Source organism: Rattus norvegicus, chromosome 20 (assembly GCF_036323735.1).
Source record: "Rattus norvegicus strain BN/NHsdMcwi chromosome 20, GRCr8, whole genome shotgun sequence".
NCBI classification, from domain to species: domain Eukaryota; kingdom Metazoa; phylum Chordata; class Mammalia; order Rodentia; family Muridae; genus Rattus; species Rattus norvegicus.
Genome location: NC_086038.1, coordinates 17,948,941 through 17,972,763, shown reverse-complemented (window position 1 = coordinate 17,972,763; position 23,823 = coordinate 17,948,941). Strand labels below are relative to the sequence as shown.

General features: G+C 44.2%; 2 long non-coding RNA genes across 10 annotated transcripts in view; one reads left to right on the top strand and one right to left on the bottom strand.

Moving 5' to 3' along the window:
• LOC120098901 (uncharacterized) overlaps nt 1-23,823 on the top strand; it is a 108,265-nt gene that overhangs the window by 50,346 nt on the left and 34,096 nt on the right. Inside the window, exon 3 of one of the 7 annotated variants that reach the window (XR_005497647.2) lies at nt 1,737-1,881. The exons of the other annotated variants lie outside the window; for them this stretch is intronic. This is a non-coding gene — a long non-coding RNA (uncharacterized LOC120098901). Of the gene's footprint in view, nt 1-1,736; nt 1,882-23,823 lie in introns of those variants that run through there. 7 annotated transcript variants of the gene reach the window in all.
• Nucleotides 1-23,823, bottom strand: part of LOC120098903 (uncharacterized) — a 51,402-nt gene that overhangs the window by 13,286 nt on the left and 14,293 nt on the right. The window lies entirely within an intron of this gene.

Sequence of the window (23,823 nt, the reverse complement as noted above, 5' to 3'; positions counted from 1 at the left end):
AAAAGTACAACAAAGTGTTCACAGGAATGGTTGTCACAGAGCCATTTGTTCCGAGGCGAACAATTTAAGGGTCCTTTGTGCTATGGAAAAAAAGCATCTGTTGCAGGGAGAGCCTCAGGAAAGCACCATTCCTACCTGATATGGAGATGTTAACAGCAAGCAGAAAGAACGGATCCACTGTACGCTTGGCCAGAGTCCTGTCGTCCTCCTATACAATCCTGTAATGCCCCAAATGTGCTTCTCAGAGTGGCACTGGGTACAAGGTCCCTTTGCCTGAGGAATCCTCTTTGAAATAGGGGACGTCTAGCTTTGCCTGCCTATCACGTGGTTCATAACTTTCAGTGCACATTTGCTGTACTGAATTATGTAAGAAATGTGAATCTTTTTTTCTTTTTAAATCAAGCTAGTCAACGTGTTTCCTTAAACACTGGAGAAGCTGTCTTTTGACTCCCTCTCCCTCCCGCTTACATACTGAGATGGTCCACTTAATAATATGTTTCTCCCAGTTAAAGCGGGTTGTGCATGGGATTCTCAGAGAAACAGAGGCTCTCGAAACAAGGCCGCGAGGAACAGAAATGACTGATTTCTGGACTTCACTGCCAAAATGATTAAAGACACATCCTTGGGCTTCAGGAGACAGAAGCGCTAAGTCAGGAATACAAAAGGCTAAAGCGTGCACAAACGGGCATTTGCCTCTCATGGTGAGTGAAGCAAGGCATGGCGGAAGGGATTGTGTTAGATGTAAGACAGATTGTGACCATGGATCAAGGCCAGGAAGCAGGAACCCGGGGGAACCTTCCCAAATAGGATGGCGGCCACTTAGCTTTCTAGAATCATACTTGATTATTTGATTGGTTTCCCCCTCCCCTGCCAAGATCCATTTTAGTACCCCTGTCCATGATAATTTTTAAAAATAATCTTCTACTTTAAAATAAGTTTAGATTTACAAAAGTGATATTAATCTAACCCAAAATATCCTTTACTTCCTTCCCCAAGTTCCCCAGCAACGTCTTATGCAGCCATGATACATATGTTAAAATGGAAACTCACACTGACCCATTATTATTCACTGACCCATAGAATTCTTTCAAGCTTCTCCAGTTTCTTTCTCTTTCTTTCTCTCTCTCTCTCTCTCTCTCTCTCTCTCTCTCTCTCTCTCTTTCTTTCTTTCTTTTTTTCCTCTTTCCATTGAAATGGTTTCTATTCCAAAGTTTAGTCTAGCAATTTGTGGGCCTTTATATTTTGGTCTAGACTGCAGTATGGTGCAGTGCAGAGTCCTTCTTGCAAACCAGACTTAAGTTCAGTGCTGCGCAGAGTCCGTCCTGCAAACTGGAGTGTGTTCGGTTGTTTCCTGGCTTGCCCTGTCCGTGTTCCAGCTGTTGATGATTATTTCCACGCACGGAGCCAGTTCCAATTTTCAAGGTTGAAATCTCCAGTCCACACGGCTTGTCTCTAACACCTCCCCACCCACATCCCTGGGCTCTGTTTCTCCTGGTTCTCCGTGCCCTGTACTCTGAAGACCCCTTGCCTCGGACCAGATGAGCACTTTACATGGACAAGATCAATTGAAACGTTCACTTTTTACTCTTCCTGGGAACATGTAAGCGGCCCCTGTTGAGTCGGCCTGGCAGCCCTGTTAACGTTGGGTTTAATTTGTACCAGAGCATAAACAAAGCAGAAATGCTAATAATTTCCCAGAGTTTGAGATTAAGGAAAAAAAATTCTGTTTCTTCCAGTGCTTACCTTCTGAGGCCCTCACAATCCACTGGCCAAAAGGATCATTCTGAACAACGATTTGTACCTGACTCATCAGGTAAACTCTGTTTCAGTCTTTTCAGAGAATATTGGAATCCCACAAATAAAGGCCAGATGCATGGGATATTCCACAGAGGTTGGTCTCCTTAACTCTTTCCCTAGTTCTTTAAGATTTAAGAAATAACGTGATTCAAAAACCTGAAAAACCGTATCCCTAGGGCTAGAAACACGAGGATGTCGATACCATTAAACAGATTAACATCCAGGTTTTACTGAAAAAAATATTTTTAGTATTAAAATAAGCCTCAAATGTCTTACATTCGAAAAGTTCGGATAATAGTTCAGGAGCTCAAAACTCCCAGGGATCTGGTTTTGTAAGAACTGTTTTGTTTACGTCTCTCTGTCCCTTTGTGGATAAAAACCTTGTTTTCCCCCCATTTACTCCCAGCATTCTTTTCGGCATCCTTCTCCTACCTTTGTCTCTGCTTTTCAAACCATTCTTTCTTGCATCATTCTGAACCCATGTCTTTTCCCACCGAAACTGCTGGCTAGGCATTTTTCCTGCTGCCCCATCTACTCTGTTTCTTCACCAACGCCTGCTCGAAGGAAGTGCCGGGGCTAACGGGGCGGGGCATGTAACCATAGGGACCATCCAAGCCACCTGCATACCAAAACAACAAGCATGGAAAATGCATTGGCCTGATCCTTTCCATCCTTTCGCCAGCCTTCTCAACAGAAAGCAGACTGTGTCCCCACTCGGAGTCGGCGATTGATAGCGCGGGAACTCTGCCCTCTTCCTGTTTGTGCGCACCGGAAGGAGAAAAGTGGCGACTAGGCAGGGAAGGAAGGAAAGCATTTCTCGCCATTCCTCTTCAGGCAAAACGTTCCCATGCTGGTTGCCATCGTGTGGGACAACCTTGTCCTTTTAAAACTCTGCCGCACATTCTTCCATAGTTGGGAGATAAAGGAAGCGCCTCCTCAGATCTTGGAGCGTCTTCCATTCGTCTGGAGGTTGTTGGTCCTTAGGTGTACCGATTCCTGACATTGATCCGAATAATAGAGGATGCTTATGGGGGGGCATTCCCATTTCGACTTTTTAATTTTTATTCAGTCTTTCTATCTGAACTGTTACATACACTCCTTCATGTGCTAGAGTTTGGGGTTCAGGATCTGAAGCCATTTTAGGAACGGCTGGCTTTTAGATTGTAGGGTTGTGATGTAGAGTACTCAGACTGGAGATCCGTGAGGGTTATTGGACTGTAGACAGAGATTTTCTTTTTTTTAATGGAAAAAGCAGCCTGAATGGCTCAGTAGATAAAAAACTGATGTTTCCAAACCCGACAGGTTGTGTTCAGTCCCAGAGGACACATGGTGCACAGAGAGAACTGACTCCTATGACTTGTCTTCCAATCGCCACGTGTACACCATGGCATGTGCATGCCTCCCTACACACACACACACACACACACACACACACACACACACACACACACACATTAATCAACGAATTAATTAATTAAATGTTTAAAAAAGGTTTAAGGAAAAACTGGATCCTCCTATCAGCAGGAGAGATTAGAGAACTAATATTTAGTAAAAACCAAGTAAACGAGGATTGACTTATTTTACTGACGATTAAATTCCATGAATCTATCCCAATTTACACCTCTAGTCAAACTTGCCTGTGCCAGTAGCCTTTTTGTGCTGTTACGCTTCAGAAATGTCTGTCAGCCAAATTACGCTGACTTTTTAGTATCATCGAAAATGAGAAAGATAGACCTACCTTAAAGATCTGGAGTTGGGGACGAAGGAGATAGCTTAGCTGGTAAAGTGTTTGTTGTACAAACTCGAGGACCCCGACGTCTGTCTGGCAAAGACCAGATTTGATAGTGTGGCCCCTGCAGTCCAAGCGCTAGGGAGGCAGAGCCAAGCAGATTCCTAGAACTACCTGGCTGGCCAGCCAGTCCAGCTGAACCAGTGAGTTCCAGGTTCCATGAGAGACTCTGACTCCGAAAGTGAGGAGGAGGGTGATTGAAAAGGTGAACGGTTTACCCCTGACCTTGGCCTCTGGCCTCCACAAGCTCACAGGAAGACACGCAGCCACCCACATCATACACATGAATATAAACATGGAAAAGACCCGTAATCGCTCGCACGCACCGAATAGTAATTGTTCTCTGTGCTGACAAGATAAGCCGAGGGGAATTGATCAGTCACTCCCGAGTAACTTGGAATACCAGTTGAAATGGATTTTGACATTAGTTTCATGCTCCAATCATATTTTGGATGTTTATTTAGAAAGTTGCTTTTTCTCCTATGCCCTCAGCAGTGCGCTAAGCACAGTATGACACCATACCTGCTCTGACTGGACTTAGGCTCTAAGCAAGGCAGGTGTTAGGTCATTGGTTCATCAGTCACACGGTTGCAGAGTGGTCAGAGGAGAAAGATCCTTAAGTTCCTGGGACCTTGTGGGCCCCAGGCTAGGTTAACCTAAGCTTGTAGTGTTGTGGAATTGTTAAACTGGGGTTAAAGCTTTTTCTTCATTCTGTGCATATTTTCACACAGTCATCTAGACAATATTTCTCTAAGTTTGCACAAGTTATCCTCCTTACAAAGGACTGAGCTCAACATCCCCAATGGAGGAGTTAGGGGAAAGACTGAAGAAGTTGAAGGGGATTGCAATCCCACAGGAAGAACAGTATCAACTAACCGGACCCCCACCCCCCCCAGAGTGCCCCAGGACTAAACCACCAACCAGTGAGTATACAAGGATGGACCCCTGGCTCCAGCTGCCTATGTAACAGAGGATAGCCTTGTCCCGCATCAGTGGGAGGAGAGGCCCTTGGTCCTGTGGAAGCTTGGTGCCCCATCGTAGGGGGATGCTACGGTGGGGAGGCAGGAGTAGGTGGGTGGGTGGGGGAGCATCCTCACAGAAGCAAGAGGAGGGGGATGGGATAGGGGGTTTGAGGAGGGGAAACTGGGAAGGGGGATACCATTTGAAATGTAAAGAAATAAAATAACCAATAAAAAGAAATTAACTACGAAGGCTGTGTAAAGGTATCCAAGGCAGATATCTCCCTAGTTCCCCGTGCAGATTTTGCACAGCGGAGGAGCTCCAGGGCTTACTCTGTGTTGGGAAACAGATCCCACAACGACTCCTCCCTCTTCTGAAACCCAAGAGATGACGCTTCTCATGGTAACAAGAAGCAAGCTTCTCCAAGCTCCTGCCATGGGTCCACAACAGAACAGTTACACAAATCACCCCGTGCCTGTACCCCAAGCTTTTATCGTACCTACTCTCAGGTCATTCTTCCTCCTGGGAGAGTGTTATTTCTTATTTTCAGAATGAATAGAGGAAAATGATTGGCTGCAAAGGACTTCCCTGAGGCAGCATACCATAGAACAACCTTGTAAGAAGCTTGTGGAAACCAGCATTCTTGGGCGCTAATCATTCACCAAACAGTGAAGCACTCAGTTTAGTATTGGGCTTAAATGGCTTGAAATAACGAATCCACCACGAGGATCAGTGCAAGAAGAAATGTGATGGAAACGTACTACAGTCAAGTGGAAAAAAACAGCTCAACCAAAACTCAGACGTGTGCTATGAAGTTCAGCCGACAGCGCTTCTCAACCTCAAAGGAGAGAAATTTGCTTTTAGGCTGACACATGAGGAAAAAAGGCTTGGGGGGAAATCGGAGGTACAATGAGACCCTAAGAGCAGAAACAGCTTGGGTCTCGTGCATCCTTCAGAAATAAAGGGAAGGAGGGAGCCCACACTTCCAGGCAACCGAAAGGAACTAGAGAAGGGAATGGAGACATCGTGAACTCTCTGGAAGGACAACTTGTTGGGGGTGCTTGCATTTGACAGGGTGGTAATTCTGCGACCATAATTACCCTTCACATTTCAGGCACTTATACAAACCACTGAAGTGTCTCTCTCGATTTTATGGAGACCTATTGTGAGCCCGATGCCCCATAATTCACTTTACCTCCACTTATCTGCTCATAATACGCTGCTTCCTGTAGGGAAGGGACTATTGAATTTTCAAATAGCACAGAAAAAAATTACACATTTCAGCTGAAAACATTTTTTTTAACCAACTGTCAAAAATCCATTATTGGGAAATCAATTCTTCCCCTGATTTCTTACAACAGATTAGAGAGACTTAGCAAGTGGCTTTCGGGGAGTGGGCAGGTACGAGGTGTTTTCTTATTTTTAGACTGGGCCTTCCTCCAGCGTCTTTATTGTGCCTCCTTTTGACTTCTCAGAACACAGGCTTCATCTAGCTTAGATCAGCTCTTCCTACATCTCCACAATTGTATGTTCCCAGAAAAAACAAATGTTTTTATCTTTTTAGCATAAAACATGGCACCTTGGTTATCCAATACTAAGTTGTCAACACTGACACAGCAATGCTAACTGGAACCAGAGGGTTGTATAGTTATATGGTGTGTGTGTGTGTGTGTGTGTGTGTGTGTGTGTGTGTGTGTGTGTGTGTTGTAATGTGTATGCAATATGTGTGTGTGTGTATGTGGTATATATGGTATGTGGTATATGTGTGTGTGATGTGTAATGTGTGTGCATGTGGTGTGTGTGTGTGGTGTAATGTATATGTGATATGTGTGTATGTGTGTGGTGTAATGTGTATGTGATATGTGTGTGTGGTGTAATGTGTATGTGATATGTGTGTGTGTATGTGGTATATATGGTATGTGGTATATGTGTGTGTGATGTGTAATGTGTGTGTATGTGGTATATCTGTGTGTGTGTGTTGTAATGTATATGTGATATGTGTGTGTGTGGTGTAATGTGTATGTGATATGTGTGTGTGGTGTAATGTATATGTGATATGTGTGTGTGGTGTAATGTATATGTGACATGTGTGTGTGGTGTAATGTGTATGTGATATGTGTGTGTGTGGTGTAATGTATATGTGATGTGTGTGTGTGGTGTAATGTATATGTGATGTGTGTGTGGCGTAATGTGTATGTGATATGTGTGTGTGTGGTGTAATGTGTATGTGATATGTGTGTGTGTGTGTGTGTGGTGTAATGTGTATGTGATATGTGTGTGTGTGATGTGTATGTGCTGTGTGTGTGTGTATGGTATATATGGAATGTGGTATATGTGTGTGTGATGTGTAATGTGTGTGTATGTGGTGTGTATGTGTGTGTGATGTATATGTGATATATGTGTGTGTGTGATATGTGTGTGTATATGTGTGGTGTGTGTGTGATGTGTATGTAATGTGTATGTGATGTGTGTGTTTGTATGTGTGATATGTGTGTGTGGTATGTGTGTGTGGTATGCGTGTATGATATGTGTGTGATATGTGTGTGGTATATGTTGTATATGTGTGTGTGTGTGTGGTATTTGTGGTATATGTGGTGTGTGTGTGTGTGTGTATACAATAAAGACTAAGAGGCCATAGATTTAAGAGGGAATAAAGAGCAGACATTGGAAGGGTTGGAGGAGGAAAATGGAGTGGAGAGATGATGTAATTGTATTTTAAACGAAAACATAACAGGTATCACATTCTTAGGCTTCAAAAAGTTTGTCTTCCCAGTGATCAATATGTTCGGCATCTTTTGGCAAGTTTATGTGCTGTTCATAGTACGATACACCCATCACAGAGTGAGTAATTAAAAAAATAACCCTTCACCCCAAAACTAGGAACAGCAAGTTTTGACAGTGTGGAAGCCCCGGGGTTTTCACATGTTTCTTGTAGAGACGTTTAATGTCATAGTCAAGCAGGAAAGGGTTTGACATTTCCTTAGGAAGGTGTGTCTATACCCTGCATGACCCAACAGTACTTTCTAAGTAGCTTTCTTTAGAGACGAGGAAAACTTGTATTTACATTTAAAAACTGTCTATAATATTTAAGTAGCATATTAATAGTTGCCTCAAACTGAAGACACACCAGTTTTTTGGCAGCGAGTGAATGAAACGGTTCAGCCAGCTACCGTTAATCCAAATGCTGGAATATTACTCAGTAGGAAATAAGAACAGACTCCATGGAGGAATACCCAGTGCATTCTGGGTAAGCGACATAAGCCAATCTAAAAATGTGGCCCCTGGCTTCAGAGTTTACACAGCAGTTTTTAAAAGAAAGAACGGTCCCGACAAAAGTCAAGTCAGTGGTTTTGGGAATAGATGGATGTCACAGACAAGACAAGAGTATGGTCACCAGAAACAGCACAAAAGGAATCACCTAAATTACCGGTTACTTATAAAGCAAAGAGAGTAGAAAACTATATCCCATGAGCCCTGTGTGCACGCTGAGGTGCTGCCGGAAAAAACACCTAGCAGTTACCACCGCATATAACGCATGTTTGTCTCGTAGATATTAATTTTCATCCTAGGTCAGCTATTTTGGGTAATAGAGAAGGTTTCTAAGGGATGGGTTGAGCTGAGTTAAAAATAGGATGTTGCCTAGATCTAGTCAAGGGATTAGGGATTATTTGGGGTTTAAAATTCCATCTCACCAGAAAGACCTGGTAGAGCTCACTAAATTCTCACCTTTAGGGTTGCCGTTGACATGGGCTGCCCTAGACTTATTTTTAGCACCCATCCTTTTTTATGCGCTTTTTTTTTGTTTCCTTTATCACAATTTTTCCCCCCAGTGTAATCCATCGAGATTTGCACACGGTTTGGCAATGGTTTCTTCTCCCTAGGGCAATTTGTTTTCCCGTGTATTCAGTATGTACGGACAGGTCATACGTACCGAAGCAGCTACAGGTGTCAGGAACCGAGAAAACGAGTTCTCATATGTTGCAAACTTCTAATGAATTGGAAATATGTATCCACCTCCTCTGGTTGAATGTAGAGTCGGATGAGCAAAAATCAGAAAGTGAAAAAAAGGGGAGGGAGGTCACTGTCTTAGTTTGGGTTTTACTGCTGTGAACAGACACCATGACCAATGTGAGTTTTATAAAGGACAACGTTTAATTGGGGCTGGCTTACAGGTTCAGAGGTTCAGTCCATTATCATCAAGGCAGGCATGGGGCTGGAGGAGCTGAGAGTTCTACATCTTCATCTGGAGGCTGTTAGCATCGTCACACTGGCTTCCAGAGAGCTAGGATAAGGGTCTTAATGCCCATGCCCACAGTACACCTATTCCAACATGGCCACGCCCACTCCTATAAGGCCACGCCCACTCCTACAAGGGCATACCTTCTAATAGTGCCACTCCCTGGGTTGAACATATAGAAACCATCCCAGGCTCTGTATCCCGAATCCCTCAAGAGACTTGAGACCCCAATGGAGTGGGGAGTCCTGGTGGGGCGGGGTGAGAGAGGATGGGGACATCATCTTGGAGACCAGGGTCAGGGGTGGCGTGGGGGGCTGAGGGGTGACATGAGGAACTGTCAGAGGGTAGACAAGGTGGGGGATAACAACTGGACTGTAAAAAGAAAAGATTAAAGATAATAATAATTGTTGTGGTTTGTCCTGAAGTTATCTGTATTTTGATGCTAATTCCACTGCCCCAAGGACAGCTGCCTAGTCAGTACTCAGGAATCAGGTGCAACTTCTCCCCCATTGAATCTGTAAAATACAGGTGAGGGGCAGATACAGGATAGAAGGAGGCCTGTCATTGGAGGAGAAGGAAGGATAGGAGGGAGAGAAGTTTGAAGGAAGAGGAGGAGACTGGAATAGAGAGGAGAAGAGACAGGAAGGAGAGAGAGAGAGAAGCCGTGGCAGGACAATGGAGGCTGACGTTAAGATTCTGTTCTGCGTATTTACAGGTTGTTATTAATGTTCTTAAGGGATGGATGGTACTGGGCTTTGTATGTTTAGGTGGGCAATTATATCCTATCAATTGGGTCAAAGATTACTGTGTTGTGTGTTCTTTTATGTGAGGGTTTGAGTGTAGGAAAGTGTGCAGCAGCAGGAGACACTGGGCCGCCGTGGAGTTGGGATGTGTTTCCGCAGAAATATCTAGCAGATACCTTGGGGCACCACAGTGCGGACCCAGCAAGGTAAAAGACAACAATACATTTTTTTTCATTTTTATATTTTTACAACAACAAATAATAATAAAATACAAGTTTAAAAAAGTGTTATTCTCGTGAATAGCATTGATAACCCTAATGAGGAAACCAAGCTCCTCTCATGTTTCCTCTCACCTGGGGATTCCGGATTGTATGTAGGTCATCTGTGTGCTTAGGGCATGGCGCGAAGGAAATATTTAGGGAAGAAAGAGGTCTGATGGGATGGGGATCCAAATGGGAGGGGAGGCTCAATGTGTGCTGTGGACTTACTCGAAGAATAATTTAAAGGAAAGAAGGTATGTATTTCTTCTTTCGGTTTAAAAAAAAAAACCTTTTCATACTTAAACCCAGTCTGGCTACAAGGACAGATTAAAAGACACTGCCTTCTTTCCCTGCCGGCTCTATTTGCCTGTCTCACACAAATATATTTGCCCCAGGACTGCGGGAACACTCTGGAAGGACTCTGCTCAGACAGACGCCTGGTCCCATTACTATTGCTGCGGCCGACTGGAAGCCTCAGTTCCCAGATCTATAAAATTCAGAGAGTGACTATGTTCTTATTAACTATGTTCTTTTTAAATCCTCGATTATTAGAGACAAACCCAGGCTTGGCGCGCGGTAGCCAAGTACTGTGCCACCAAGCAGTCTGCCCAGCCTTTTCTCCAAAAGTTTCTTTAAAAAAACAAAAAGATGAAGTGTTTCCAAGTTGTCAGGTACTCCTCAAAGTTGCAATCCTCCTGCCTCAGTCTCCCGAATAGCTGAGATTACAAGTGTCTGCTATCATGTCCAGCTAGGACATCTTTTGAAAAAAATTTTTCATATATGTTGATGAAAATTCCTCCCAACTTCTTCCCTATCCACTCATCTTCAAGTTCCTCTCCAGGAAAACACACACACACACACACACACACACACACACACACACACACACACACACACACCAAAGAAACACCCCACAAAAACAAAAATCAAAATAAACAAAGGACCAATAAGAGAAAACCAAAACAAAGCAAAAAACAAACAAACAAACAAACAAACAAACAACAAACAAAACACCTCCACCAAAAAAATCCCATTGGGTTTGTTCTGTGTTAGCCACTAGCCCTGGTTATGGGACCCGCCCTGGAGTATGGTTGGTGTACCTGGTGATAAGCCACTGGGGAGAAACTGATTTTTCCCTTTACCAGAGGGTGTCGACCTTAGTTAACTTCTTAGGTAGGGGTGGCACCTCATGTCCACGTTCTCTTTTCAGTGCTTCGACCCTGTCTGGCTTGAACCTGTGCCCGTGTCACCACAAGACTCTGAGTTTGTGTGTCCATCAGCCTTGTTGTGTCTGGAACATACTGGTTCCTTATAGTCATCCATCACCTCTGGCTTTTACTCTCTTTCTGCCTCTTCTTCCACATAGATTCTTGAGCCTTGCTCAGGGTTGGGAAGGCAGTGGTTGACGAAGACATCCTATTTAGGACCGAGACCTGCTAGAATTTTATAGTCTTCCTTGGAGTGATTATCACTGACTGCCTGGGGTCCTGGATCTGAGATAGCTCAATCTCTCTGTGTTAGGAGAATGCTTCCTGATAAGTTACCCCTAAGCACAAGGTACAAGAATGGGGTCCCTTATGCCTGATGCTCGTCTCCTCTGGACTAGGCAAACTCTAGGGTCTTTCTAGTCTTAGCATCCCACCAGACTAGGATGGATTGTCTTCTTGCTGTAGATGGGAGGCCTTTGCCCTCAAAGTAGGTCAGCCATTACAGCAGGTAGATTGCTGTTTACATGTACTGAGCGGCTGTTTGAAGCACCCTAAGAAACTTAAACATCACAGATTCTCCGTAGGACGGACAAAAATCAGGAAAGCATTTCGCGAAGGGGAAGGGAAAATAATAGAGAATGAAATCCGACTAAAAACTCAAGAGCTGATATTAACGTGGCATTATGTTCTATCGTCCGGGTCGGTCTTTCCACTCCATACCCCCAGATCCTTTCAAGCAGTCAAGGAGTCACAGTGACCGACCTGCTGACACCGGCGTGAAACCCCGGCGTTTAAAATGAAAAATTCCTCCTGAAAACATCTGGTGGAATCCTGAGATTTCTGCTTAGGCTTCCGTGAAGAGGGAGATGCTTTTGCAGGCTCCCTGAGTCAGACTTTAGCAGGGCAATCAAAATGATTGTTCTATTTAAAATTCACAGCAGAAGCGATCACTTGAAGGAGCCACAAAAGACATGACTCCTCTCACAGAAAGGCATTCAGAGTCTGGATGCCACCCACAGTCTTCTCAGATGGAAATTACTGGAAGCAGGGTAAACAGATCAGCACAGCTAAATTAGGGCAAAGGGAACGCTCACGGGGTCTAAAACTAAACCTAGTTTCAGGGCTGGAATGGTATTTTGGCTTTTATATTTTACATGGAGATTATGTAAAAGTACTGATGGCTGTGAAGAAATTTATAAGGCATGCTTATAAATAATATATTTCTGGAAGCTGTTTTCGAGCTCTTCTGCGAGTCGGATTTAAAAACCCGTGCTATAATAATGTTTATTCTATTTGCATATTCAAAAATTCATCCATTCAAACTCATCAGGGCTATTTCTACCGCCCAAATACTTTGAAACGTTCACCCCAATGATTTCTGTCTTCCTACTCTCTTTTCTTAAATATAGTTACTCTTCAAAAAAAAAAAACTTTTTATTTTTTTTTTACAGACTTAAGAGTTTTAACAAGGAGAAATTAAACCAGAATTAAATGTAACCTCTTGCCTGAACAGCTAAACTATCAAAGTAAAGACACTTGTTCATTTAGATACAGAAACAAGTTTAGATGTAGTAAATAAACAAGCTTGGCCATTGCCTCAAGAGAGTTTCCAGGCCAGTGGACAGGAAAGAGAAACCTTAAAGGCAGAAACAGGGAAACCCTTGCGTTGTGGGGCTGGGCAGAGTTCTAGAAAGGAGAGGTTCAAAGATTGACCCGGAGGTCAGCAGGGAAGCCTCCTCATTGAGCAGAGTAGTGACCAGGATGTGTGTGGGCAGAGACTGTCTTGGGCTGGGACGAAATGCTCAAAGACATAGAAGCAAGGCTCAGATATGACAAGTGGCTAGAAAAATGCTGTTTTCTCTCAGAGAAGAAAATTCCCCTGAAGCATCGGAGTACACAGAAAGAGACTTGCCTCAGTAGTGGAGAAGAGGTAGGCCTGGAGACCAACACTGCTTGCCTAGACGGTCTTAAAAACCAATAGTAAATAGGATAAAACTGATTCCAAATCACTTAACCGGGCCCCAGAACAAAGGCTCGGAGTAGCCAAATAGCTAGCTAGTCTTGGTATTATAATACAAACATCCATACGCAGCACCCGGTCGGACAAAATGGACAATGTCTGGGATCCGCTCTGAAGCATTCAGTATAGGCTAACACCAGTGCGAGGAGAAAATCCTGTGAAGCCAAAGTAACCCACAGCTAAAAGATGGATGAGAACAGACTAACAGGGCAGGAGATCGTTGCAGTTCTGTGGCCTATGTTCAAAGCTGGACGAAATGTCGAACATGTGACTAGAAACGCAACAAACAAAAAAAGACCCGGTCAGACATCAGAGGTAAAAATTAAATGAAATATCACAGAGAAAAAACATATGTATATATGATACATATGACATATACATAAATATATAACATTTAATTTATATAAGATATAGATTTTATATATTTCTAAACATATATAATATGCTTATATAATGTTTTATGTAGCAGAATTGATAGCACATTAAGTGTTTCAGAAGGTCAGTGAACTTGGAGGCATAACCGATGTCTAAAATGAGACAAAGGGTAAGAGGCCAGACAGTAAGAAGAACAGGGCAACCAGCATGGCATCTTGGAACGACCTCGTCTGTGCTAGAGTACATGGAGGAAAATGGAGGCTGCAAAACTTATAGTCGGGGAATAATAGACAAAGGCTTTCCCACTCAAGAAAACTTTAACCCATCGAGAAAGTCAAGAACCCCGGGGTTGGACCACTTGCTCCATCGTGTCAGAAGCTCCGGGTTCTACTCCCAGCAACGAAAGCAAAACGCTGATTCCCGTGAACGGCTCCCATTACACCGGGCTGTAACCTAGCGGGATGGGAGCTGAGAAGGGAGGGTCACACTTGTAGGACTAACTTGGGCTTCATTCATAACAAGACACTGTCTGGCAAACAGCAAACAAACAACAGCCAAGAAACCGCTACGGCCCTCAGAACCAGGAATGTGAAGAACACTGCACCGACACCTGACACAGACAGTAAACATCAGTGATCATGAGAGAACTTTCACAAGTAAAAGGAAAACAAGCACTAAATGCCAAGGAACAGGGACAGGGATGATATCCGATATCTTGTCCAAAACAACACCACTGGAAACAAAACAAAGCAACCTTTTAAAGGACCCACTGGCAGCAATCCACCATCTGTCTAGAATTCTGTACCCAATGAAGGCATCTTTCAACAAAATGCAACATGAAGCCTTGTCCAACATTGATAGGTGGGAGGGGTTTAAAACAGGTCATCTTGCATTTGTAGAAGGAGTCGCAGGAGTCCCTCAGGCACACACGAAGAACACCGCTTGGAATCTGCTTCTACACAAAGGCAAGAAGTCCCGCTGTCAGACTCAAACATCTCCCGGGAATTTTACTATATAAAAAGCACAGAGGTAGGATACAGAGTTGTAAGGTATGTGGAAGCAGACTGAGTAAGAACTGAGTAAAAACCAAGGGAGGAGAAATGAAAATCAAGGACGACGAGGTTCTTATGCTGCGTGAGAAACGGTACAAATAGCTCTTAAGTTAGTTTCCTCTGAGTTAAAGAGGAATATTATAAACCCCAGGGAGTTTACTAAAACGAGAAAACAAGTTTATCCAAAAGAAGTCAGAAAAAGAAAAGGACAGACAAAAAGGACACACAATAAAAAAGAAAACAATGAGATATTTAAAGTTTGCTGTAATAATAATAGTCGCATGGTGTGCAAATGATCTAAACAAGTCAAACTAAAGGCAGAGTTATTATTTTGAATAGAAAGACATAGATAAGAGACCTATCAAATTGAAAGGCACAAGTAAATCAGAGAGGAAAATGATAGGCATGGTCTGTCACAATCACACTAAGTAGATTTCAGAGCTAAGGATCTTATTCAAAGATAAATAAATTGTAGCAACAACCCCAAACGTGTTGCTGGTGTTATCTAAACGAAGCAGCCTATCCAGAACACAGTTTGGAAGTTCTTTCTGCAGTTGCTGAGTGAGCCAGTCTTCTCTCCTCTTGACATCTATTCATGGGAAGTGTGTGTGTGTGTGTCCACAGAAAGGCTTACATAGAAAGATTCCTAAAAGGTGAATCTGTAACAGCCCCAAACCCGAATCCACCCTCGTGTTCACGAGTCACTGAGCAAACGGTGTCAGACGCATCCGATAGAATACTAGTTGGCAATAAATGAAATAAACTTGACGCATGTCGTTCCGTGAGTGACTGAGAACAGTCAATCGGTTTAAATAAACGGCAGAACGAGATGCACTCTTATAATCCTATTTGCATACAAGCCTCGGAAATGGAAATGAGTGCGCGGTGACAAAGAGCAAACCACTGGTTGCCTGGTAACCAGTAGCAACAGGGGAGGCAGGAAAGGAGGGGGTGATGACCAAGAACCCCAGTTTAACTTAGGGGAGTACTGTGCAGACCATCATCTTGACTGGGTAATGGATTCCTGGTCACACAGAGCCTACGCACAGACAGCGTAGACCATGACATAAAACTATTTACTTTAGAGCACGAAGTTCCCCATGTATCAATTGAAACTCAGTAAACCTGTCAATGCATGGGAAACAGTAGAGTGCAGATAAGGTATCTTCTTGGGGTAATTAGGATGCGGATAAGCCAGGTTCTCTCTGCCTTGCAAATTGAGCATCCCCATCTCATTCTATCAGCAGAACAGCCAACTTGATAACTGTCTCAGACACAAAGCACATGCTACCTAAGGCTCTCACCGGCTTTGTGTTTCCTGGCTGTAGTAGTCAAAAAATACTGTTGGGCCAGCTTTCAGGATCTCTCTGTACGATTTTAATCTTTTTCAAAATTGAAATTGACAACCTCGCCCAAATTTCCTAAACCACCCAAGTGGTTTTTTTTTTTTTTATGGCACGTTTGCAAATGTCCACAGTTTGTAAGACCCTCAGGCATATCTATCTGGCTTGCTGTTTTTTTTTTCTCTGTACAGATGCAGGGGTGGTGGAGAAGAGGGACCTGCTTTGGGGTGATGCAAGAAGCAGGACTCGAACTCGCGTCTGATGGCACCAAGAGTGAACAGTTCAGCCTTTCAGAATCTGTGGGGCTTCAGGGTCGAGGCCAATTAATCAGTATTTGCTAAGTTCAGACTTGATGGCACAGATATTCTGATGTGGTTTTCTGTTTTAATATCCATTGATTTATGGTCATCAAAATGAATACTCTGGTAGCATTCTGATTACCTCTGCTTCTTATATGAGCGAGCTTTTTGTTTTGTTTTGTTTTAATGGAAAGAGGCACAGAAGGAATGAGAAGGTCATCTGCCCTGTGTCTTCTGGTTCCGCCATTTCTGCTCTTGTATCTAGGAGGACATGGCCCATTTACTTCCATTGAAGAAAACACGAACAAGGACGAACTCTTCTGTTCTTATCTGTTTTCCCTCTCTTCTGGATTTCTCATCTCACTGGTTCTTTATCCGTCACCATGCATGTGTTTACTACATAACCGGCAACAGCTTTTCTCGGGTTCCTGGGAATATTCACATCTTCTTAAAGGGACTTGACACATAAGCCATGCATGAAGGCTAAAGGGAGAGAGAGAATTCGTGTAAAGTTGAAAGGAGGGGAGATGGGCACACAGATCAGTCAGAACGGATAGGGACATCATGACCCCTATAGCCAATAAAAGGATATGAGTCTTGTTATGATTGCACACACAGGATAACCAAGTCTTCTCAACCCAACGCTTCCAATTCCTGTCCAACATGAAACCGCACGACACATTTCTTTGAAAGAAGGGTCCCATTCTGTAGCTCAGATTAGCTTCAGTTCAAGGAAATCCTCCTGCCCCAGTTCCCCTAGGGTTGTGCTTATAGATGTGTGCCACTCTGCACAGGCCTTACGTGCTCTTCGTGTAGGCTTTGCAGAACTTCTCGTGATCAGTATGAGCTGCACTGGAAGGAAAGGCCGGTCAGGCGAGGACATCACAGAATCTGCAGTCACTGGAGCATCGTGTGAGAGGTGGACCTCCAGTTCAGAGTCGAAAGAACTACGGGTCTTATTGGAACAGGGTGAGGCCCACCACTTCCATTTCCCCCCAAATTCATGGGTGACATTCCTGTCTGTGGACTTTTGTAGGCAAAACTTGGTCAGACAAACGCTTATTTTGTTGCTAACAAAACCCCCAAATTCTAGATCTTCTCTTTATTAACTAGGAGTCCTGGGTAGAGCCCATTGGTCTCTTCAGATCTCATATAAAATAAGAATAATAGTACATGGTTTTTTTTTTTTTTTTTTTGGTCTTTTTTTCGGAGCTGGGGACCGAACCCAGGGCCTTGTGCTTCCTAGGCAAGCGCTCTACCACTGAGCTAAATCCCCAGCCCCCAGTACATGGTTTTTTATGAACTAATAAAATAGCACACACAAAGTGATAGGTACAGAATAGATGATTAACTAATATTAGTTTATTTTCCCAAACACACATTTCTTCTTAATCTGAGCCTGAACTAGAATGTGCCACTCACTTAATTCCTAATCCGAATATCAACAACTGTACATATTCAAGTTTGTAAACAAATATGTCACATGCCTCACTCTGGGACCAGCTGCCAGTCCCAGAAGGCTTTTTGCCATCTGACGGTTGAGGCATGAGTGAACACTGACATAGTTAGTCATGAGACAAGACCTGTACATGGAAGACTTTGAAACCTGGAGTCAAACTGTGGCTCGGAGCCCACGCCTGCCACCAACGTTGTATCCCGTCTGCTAAAGTAAAAACATCTCTTTAGAAATGAACCAGGAGCCGCAGACCATCTCTGCTTCTAGGCAAGCATTTAGGGTAAACCCCAACCCATTTAAAAACCTATCTAGCCTTAGTCCTGAGCCTCTTACTTCTATATTTACCCAAAGGACATGTCCTGCAAGCTGTCCCGACAGTGTAGGATTTAAGCACTAGTCCTGCACACTTAGGCAATGCAAAAGGACGTCTCTTCACAACAAGAACCACAAGCAGCAATACTGAGGTGCAGCCCAGCTGCTCAGATGCACGCTCACAGCTCAGCCCTAGGAGCCTTGTGAAAATCCGTCTTCTTCTTCACCACAGTCCAAAGCCAAAGAGGCTATGCGCACACTCCAACCAGGCCCCTTCCAGACAGAAGGGCGTCCTACGGTTGTTACACACATACCCCAAACCTGCCGTTGCATCATAATCCACGTGCCGGGGAAAGGTCTCACCAGCCCTTAGCATGACACCACAAAGCACGAGGGGAGGCGCACCAAGCGTGATCACGTGTCAAAAGAAGTACAAAGGCACAGCATTAAATTATTAGTTAATTATTTTTAATCAAAATCGCACACGTTTTTAGAAGGCTGGAGTGCTCACTGCCCTACGGTAAGACTGGAGAGCTTGCAGGGACAGCGGCCTCTTCCATCAAAGGCAGCCTCCTTCAAATCTCTCCTCTGCTGCCATCCTAAAGAACCTTCGGCTCGATTTTACCAGCGTAAGGATGAATCACTGCTGATCCAAGTCACACGTTATAATCCTATCTTATTCTCTGAATTATTTTGTTCCTAAATTATCACGTCGTTTTTGGAGAACGCAGTTTACTTATAGTCTACATTTACCCCTAAGATTATTATACATCCGCTAACAGCCAGCATTTCCAGCGTCACCTGTCCATATTACCTGTCACGTGACTGTGCTCGTCATTATGCCCCTGGAGCCCTTCCCCTAGGTGCTGCTCGGGCCATCAAGTTAACTGGTTCAAGTTGGACACACACTCATCTGGATCTGGCCCGTGTTTTGTCTTACTATACTTTTTTTGAGTGGTGGTTAACTCGTTTTTAATGGCAAAATAAGATAAATTACAAAGGGCCTGTGTGTGTGTGTGTGTGTGTGTGTGTGTGTGTGTGTTTACCAATGATTTCATTTACGATTTAGAAACATCCAGAAATAGAAGATTAACAGATTTAGAACCATCCAGAAATAGAAGATTAACAACTTATACATTCGTGGTAATGGCAGTAACTGATCATTCTCACAAATGGCAAAGTATAAACAGCCTGATCAAACAGTCTAAAAATGGTACTCTGAGGATGAAAGACCAAGAGGCTGGGAGAAGCTTTAAAACTTTCCACTCCCCACCCCCGCCCCCTTGAGCTCCATAGCGTCTCTGATGGCCGATTGTCATCTGATTTTAGAAATTCACTATAATTGAATACTACATATAATTAGCAAGGAAAATCAATTCAATGACCATGGAAAACGAAATGAGCTATACACTCTCGGGGAACATTTATAAAGCCCTCTCTGCTGGGTTTAGTTACTGCTTTCTGTTCGAAACAGCAGCACAGAAGCATTTAAAACCGCCTGTAATTGGGGTCAGTGTTTGGTCAGACACCCCACCCCCAGAATGATCTTAAGCCCAACAGCATATGTCGGGCCGTACTCTTCTGTTAAAATAAAACTTTGGCTTCAACAGGCGTGCCTCTAACTTTCCCATTAAATAAAGTTAATGAGTTTCTTTTTGCTGAAGTGCGATAAAGGTGTGAGTCCCAGAAATGGAAGTCTCGCTATATCAAAGTCTGTGTCTAAAAGCGATGCTCTTGGAAGGAGACAACGGGTATGTTAATTCCAATGCCCCTTTTGAAAGCAAAAATAAAAAGTTCACCAGGGAAAGGCAAGAGATGAAGCTCGAGTTTCTCACCTAGAGACGTGCATTAAAAAAAATATTCAGTCACAAAATCAATGTCGCAGTCAAGACATAGGGATAGGGTGCTAGAAATTTGCCCAGCTTGCTCTGGAGAACCTTGTGCTTGTTGTGTGACCTGGGAAGAGACAGAAAGGGAACGCTGGCTTTTCTGAAAGATGCTGACAGATCTCCTGAATGTCAGCCCTCAGAGGTTGCCTGCTCGTGCCCCCGAGTCCAGTGTGTACTGGCAGACCCACCTTCAAAGGTGCCACTTGGTCCTCCTCAGTGTCAGTATCTAAAACTGCAAATAATAGCGTTACCTCCAAGAGCTGTTCTGAGAATGAAACTTCACAGACACATTGTATCCACAGAGCTCGCACAGGGCCTTGAAGATTCAGGCCGCCAGCGCCCGCCCGAGCATCTCAGAAGTGTCCTCCATGCCCGAAAAGTCCCCAGATCAGTGTGGAAAAGCCAGGGCAAGATTTCTTTCCATCTTATCCTTTCAGTCTACAGACACTCTTCTGCCTGGCAACTCCGAGGCCCTTTAGCCATTGGTGACTTCTCATTTCAAAATGTCAGCGGGTGTCTGGGTTCCGATCCCTTTAAACAAGCACATCTTGAAGCCTTTCGGCTTCTAGTCTCTCTCTAAGGGGAAATCTTCTCTAACAGTCGGCTGACAAGCTCTTAAGAAAAGCCGTAAGGGGCTGGAGAGATGGCTCAGCCGTTAAAGGCTAGGCTCACAACCAAAAATATAAGAAAAGCCGTAAGGGACTAGAGAGATAGCCCAGCAGTTAACGAGCCACCTGCTCTTGCCAAGGAGCAGAGCTTGGTTCCCCTCCCCCACACGAGGCACCTATAGCTCCGTCTATAACTGCATCTCCAAGGGAGCCAATGTCCTCCGTGGATGCCTAAGTGCACACGCACACGCAAGCAGAAAAATAAACTGCCTGCAAGTTACATTCAATTTGAGGGGACAGGGCTGATATCCTGATGTTTGACTCCGTGTCCAGCGACTCTAAGATGATTGGTCTTGGGGAAGATATGACAAACTGTACAATCTGAACATTCCTGTAATTTAACATTGTTCCCTGTTCTCTGTTAAGACAAGGACTTCTATAAAATTGAGTTGAGAGAGCAACATGGCTGGCCTCGGAGGAACCTGGGCTATTCAGTCTCTTCTCAGATGCTAATTATCTGGCAAACTTACTGAGCTGACTCAGGCAATCCAGGCCTTCAGGGGCACAGATTTTGCACAGCCACAGCCCAAGTCTCTGATGGTGAGCGCGTTTCTCTTGGCAAGGGGGATTCAGACATTAGCAGGGAATCCCTGTTTCGAGTCCACATCGATTTAAAAACCTGATAAGTCTGCACATGTCGATGCTAGCCATCAAGGCATCCAGGGTTAGAAGGCAATCCTAGACCAAATGGGTTCCAGGCTTTGGTAAAAACAGATGACATCGTAAAAACAGCGACGTGCGATGTAAAATATCAATGCATGAATAGCAGTGTACGAGCATCAGGGTAGAAACCTTCAAGAGCAGTTCTGAGAATGAAACTTCACAAAAATAAATTGTATTCACACAGCTCCTGTAGGGCCTTGAAGATTCAGGCCTTGAAGATTCAGGTGATCTCCGAATATACAATGTATCAATGTGTCAGTGTAGAATACATTTCTACACTGAGAACAATATGCTCTGTTCTTAGTGACTTTATACTGTAAGAATTATGGTAGGAAGCCTAGCAAACAAGATAAAGATATTGCAACCCTCAAAAGCCAAACGTACCAATGGCTCCTTTTTGATGTTATTTGGTAATCTCACTATGTCAAAGCATGGTGTCCACACGCTTTACTGCCACTGTCCCCTTAGTCCTCTCAACTCTGTGAGACAAGGGCCTAAAGGCATTGTATTCATTTCGTGCATTAGGGAACTAAGACGTGGAAAGGTCCGTTTTTTTAGATTGAACACATAAAGGGAGTGGTAACTCAGCTGAGCTTGGTGTCAATATGGATAGTAGATGGATTCAGAGAGATGGTGTGATTTCTGTGGGTCCTGGGCTGCTGGATTTGGGGTGTTCATCACATGAATATCAACAGTTCAGGAGCCTTTCAAAGATGGCTACAGAAAACACTCAAGGTCATGTGTAAGAGTAACCCTTAGTCCCGGAGAACGGCAAGGATCGTGTTCTGCCTCCGGGCATCGTGATAACATCTGAGTAACTTAATCCAGAGCGAATCCACTGCAGGGATTAAACCCATCATCAAATGAAAACATTGACTACCTACCACTCCTCATGCTAGGATTGTGTGGGAAAAAAAAATGCTTCCCCAAGACAGTTCCCATGAAATGCTATTGTTATGTGGCCATTCATCCTTCCTTGTATTTGGGAGCCATTTTTGTTGAGTGTTTACCACATAACTAGCAATGGTGAGCATAAGCCTGTGTCTGTCCAGTACAGTTTTGGAACACGAATTGCCTGGGGCCCTTTCACTAAATTTGTCAATATTCTGACACCCGTGGGGCTGGGGGAAGAGAGTCGAGTACACGAATTGAGATCCACTCTGGTTCTAATAGGAAAATAGCATTTACCTAGGCTCTGTGGTAGCAGGTACAAGTCAATGCAAGAAGACAGAGATGGACTCTAACCTTAGTCCTGAGCCTCTTACTTCTATATTTACCCAAAGGACATGTCCTGCAAGCTGTCCCGACAGTGTAGGATTTAAGCACTAGTCCTGCACACTGAGGCAACGCAAAAGGACGTCTCTTCACAACAAGAACCACAAGCAGCAATACTGAGGTGCAGCCCAGCTGCTCAGATGCACGCTCACAGCTCAGCCCTAGGAGCCTTGTGAAAATCCGTCTTCTTCTTCACCACAGTCCAAAGCCAAAGAGGCTATGCGCACACTCCGACCAGGCCCCTTCCAGACTGAAGGGCGTCCTACGGTTGTTACACACATACCCCAAGCCTGCCGTTGCATCATAATCCACGTGCCGGGGAAAGGTCTCACCAGCCCTTAGCATGACACCGCAAAGCACGAGGGGAGGCGCACCAAGCCTTATCATGTGTCAAAAGAAGTAGAGAGGGCGCAGCATTAAATAGTTAATTATTAATTGGAAGGAGCATCATTTGAGAGGGGCCCTGGGATCGAGTAAAAACTGGATTTAAGAAGTGAATAGGTTTCTTCACTGTGATGGTTCATATATGCTCCGCCCAGGAAGTGGCACTATTAAAAGGTGTGGCCTGGTTGGGTGGGCGTGGCCTGGTTGGAGTGGGCGTGGCCTTGTCGGAGGAAGTGTGTCACTGTGGGTGTAGGCTTTAAGACCCTCATCCTAGCTGCCTGGAAGACGGTATCCCGTTTACAGCCTCCAGATGACCTACATACAACCCGGAATCCCCAGGTGAGAGGAAACATGAGATGTCTTTCTGAGAGGAGCTTGGTTTACTCCTTAGGATTATCAATGCTATTCACGAGAATAACACTTTTTAAACTTGTAGTTTATTATTATTATTATTATTATTATTATTATTATTATTATCTTTAATCTTTTCTTTTTACAGTCCAGTTGTTATCCCCCACCTTGTCTGCCCTCTGACAGTTCCTCATGCCACCCCTCAGCCCCCCACGTCACCCCTGACCCAGGTCTCCAAGAGGATGTCCCCAACCTCTCTCACCCCATCCCACCAGGACTCCCCGCTCCATGGGGTCTTAAGTCTCATGAGGGATTCGGGATACAGAGCCTGTGATGGTTTCTATATGTTCAACCCAGGGAGTGGCACTATTGGAAGGTATGTCCTTGTAGGAGTAGGCGTGGCCTTATAGGAGTAGGCGTGGCCATGTTGGAACAGGTGTACTGTGGGCATGGCCATTAAGACCCTCATCCTAGCTCTCTGGAAGCCAGTGTGACGATGCCAATAGCCTCCAGATGAAGATGTAGAACTCTCAGCTCCTCCCGCACCATGCCTGCCTGGAGGCTGCCATGTTCCTGCCTTGATGATAATGGACTGAACCTCTGAACTGTAAGCCAGCCCCAATTAAATGTTGTCCTTATGAGAGTTGCCTTGGCCATGGAGTCTCTTGAAAGCAGTAAAACTCTAAGATATTTATTACAAATATTTCCAGTATCTTCAGTGATCTCAATGACCTGTCAAGAG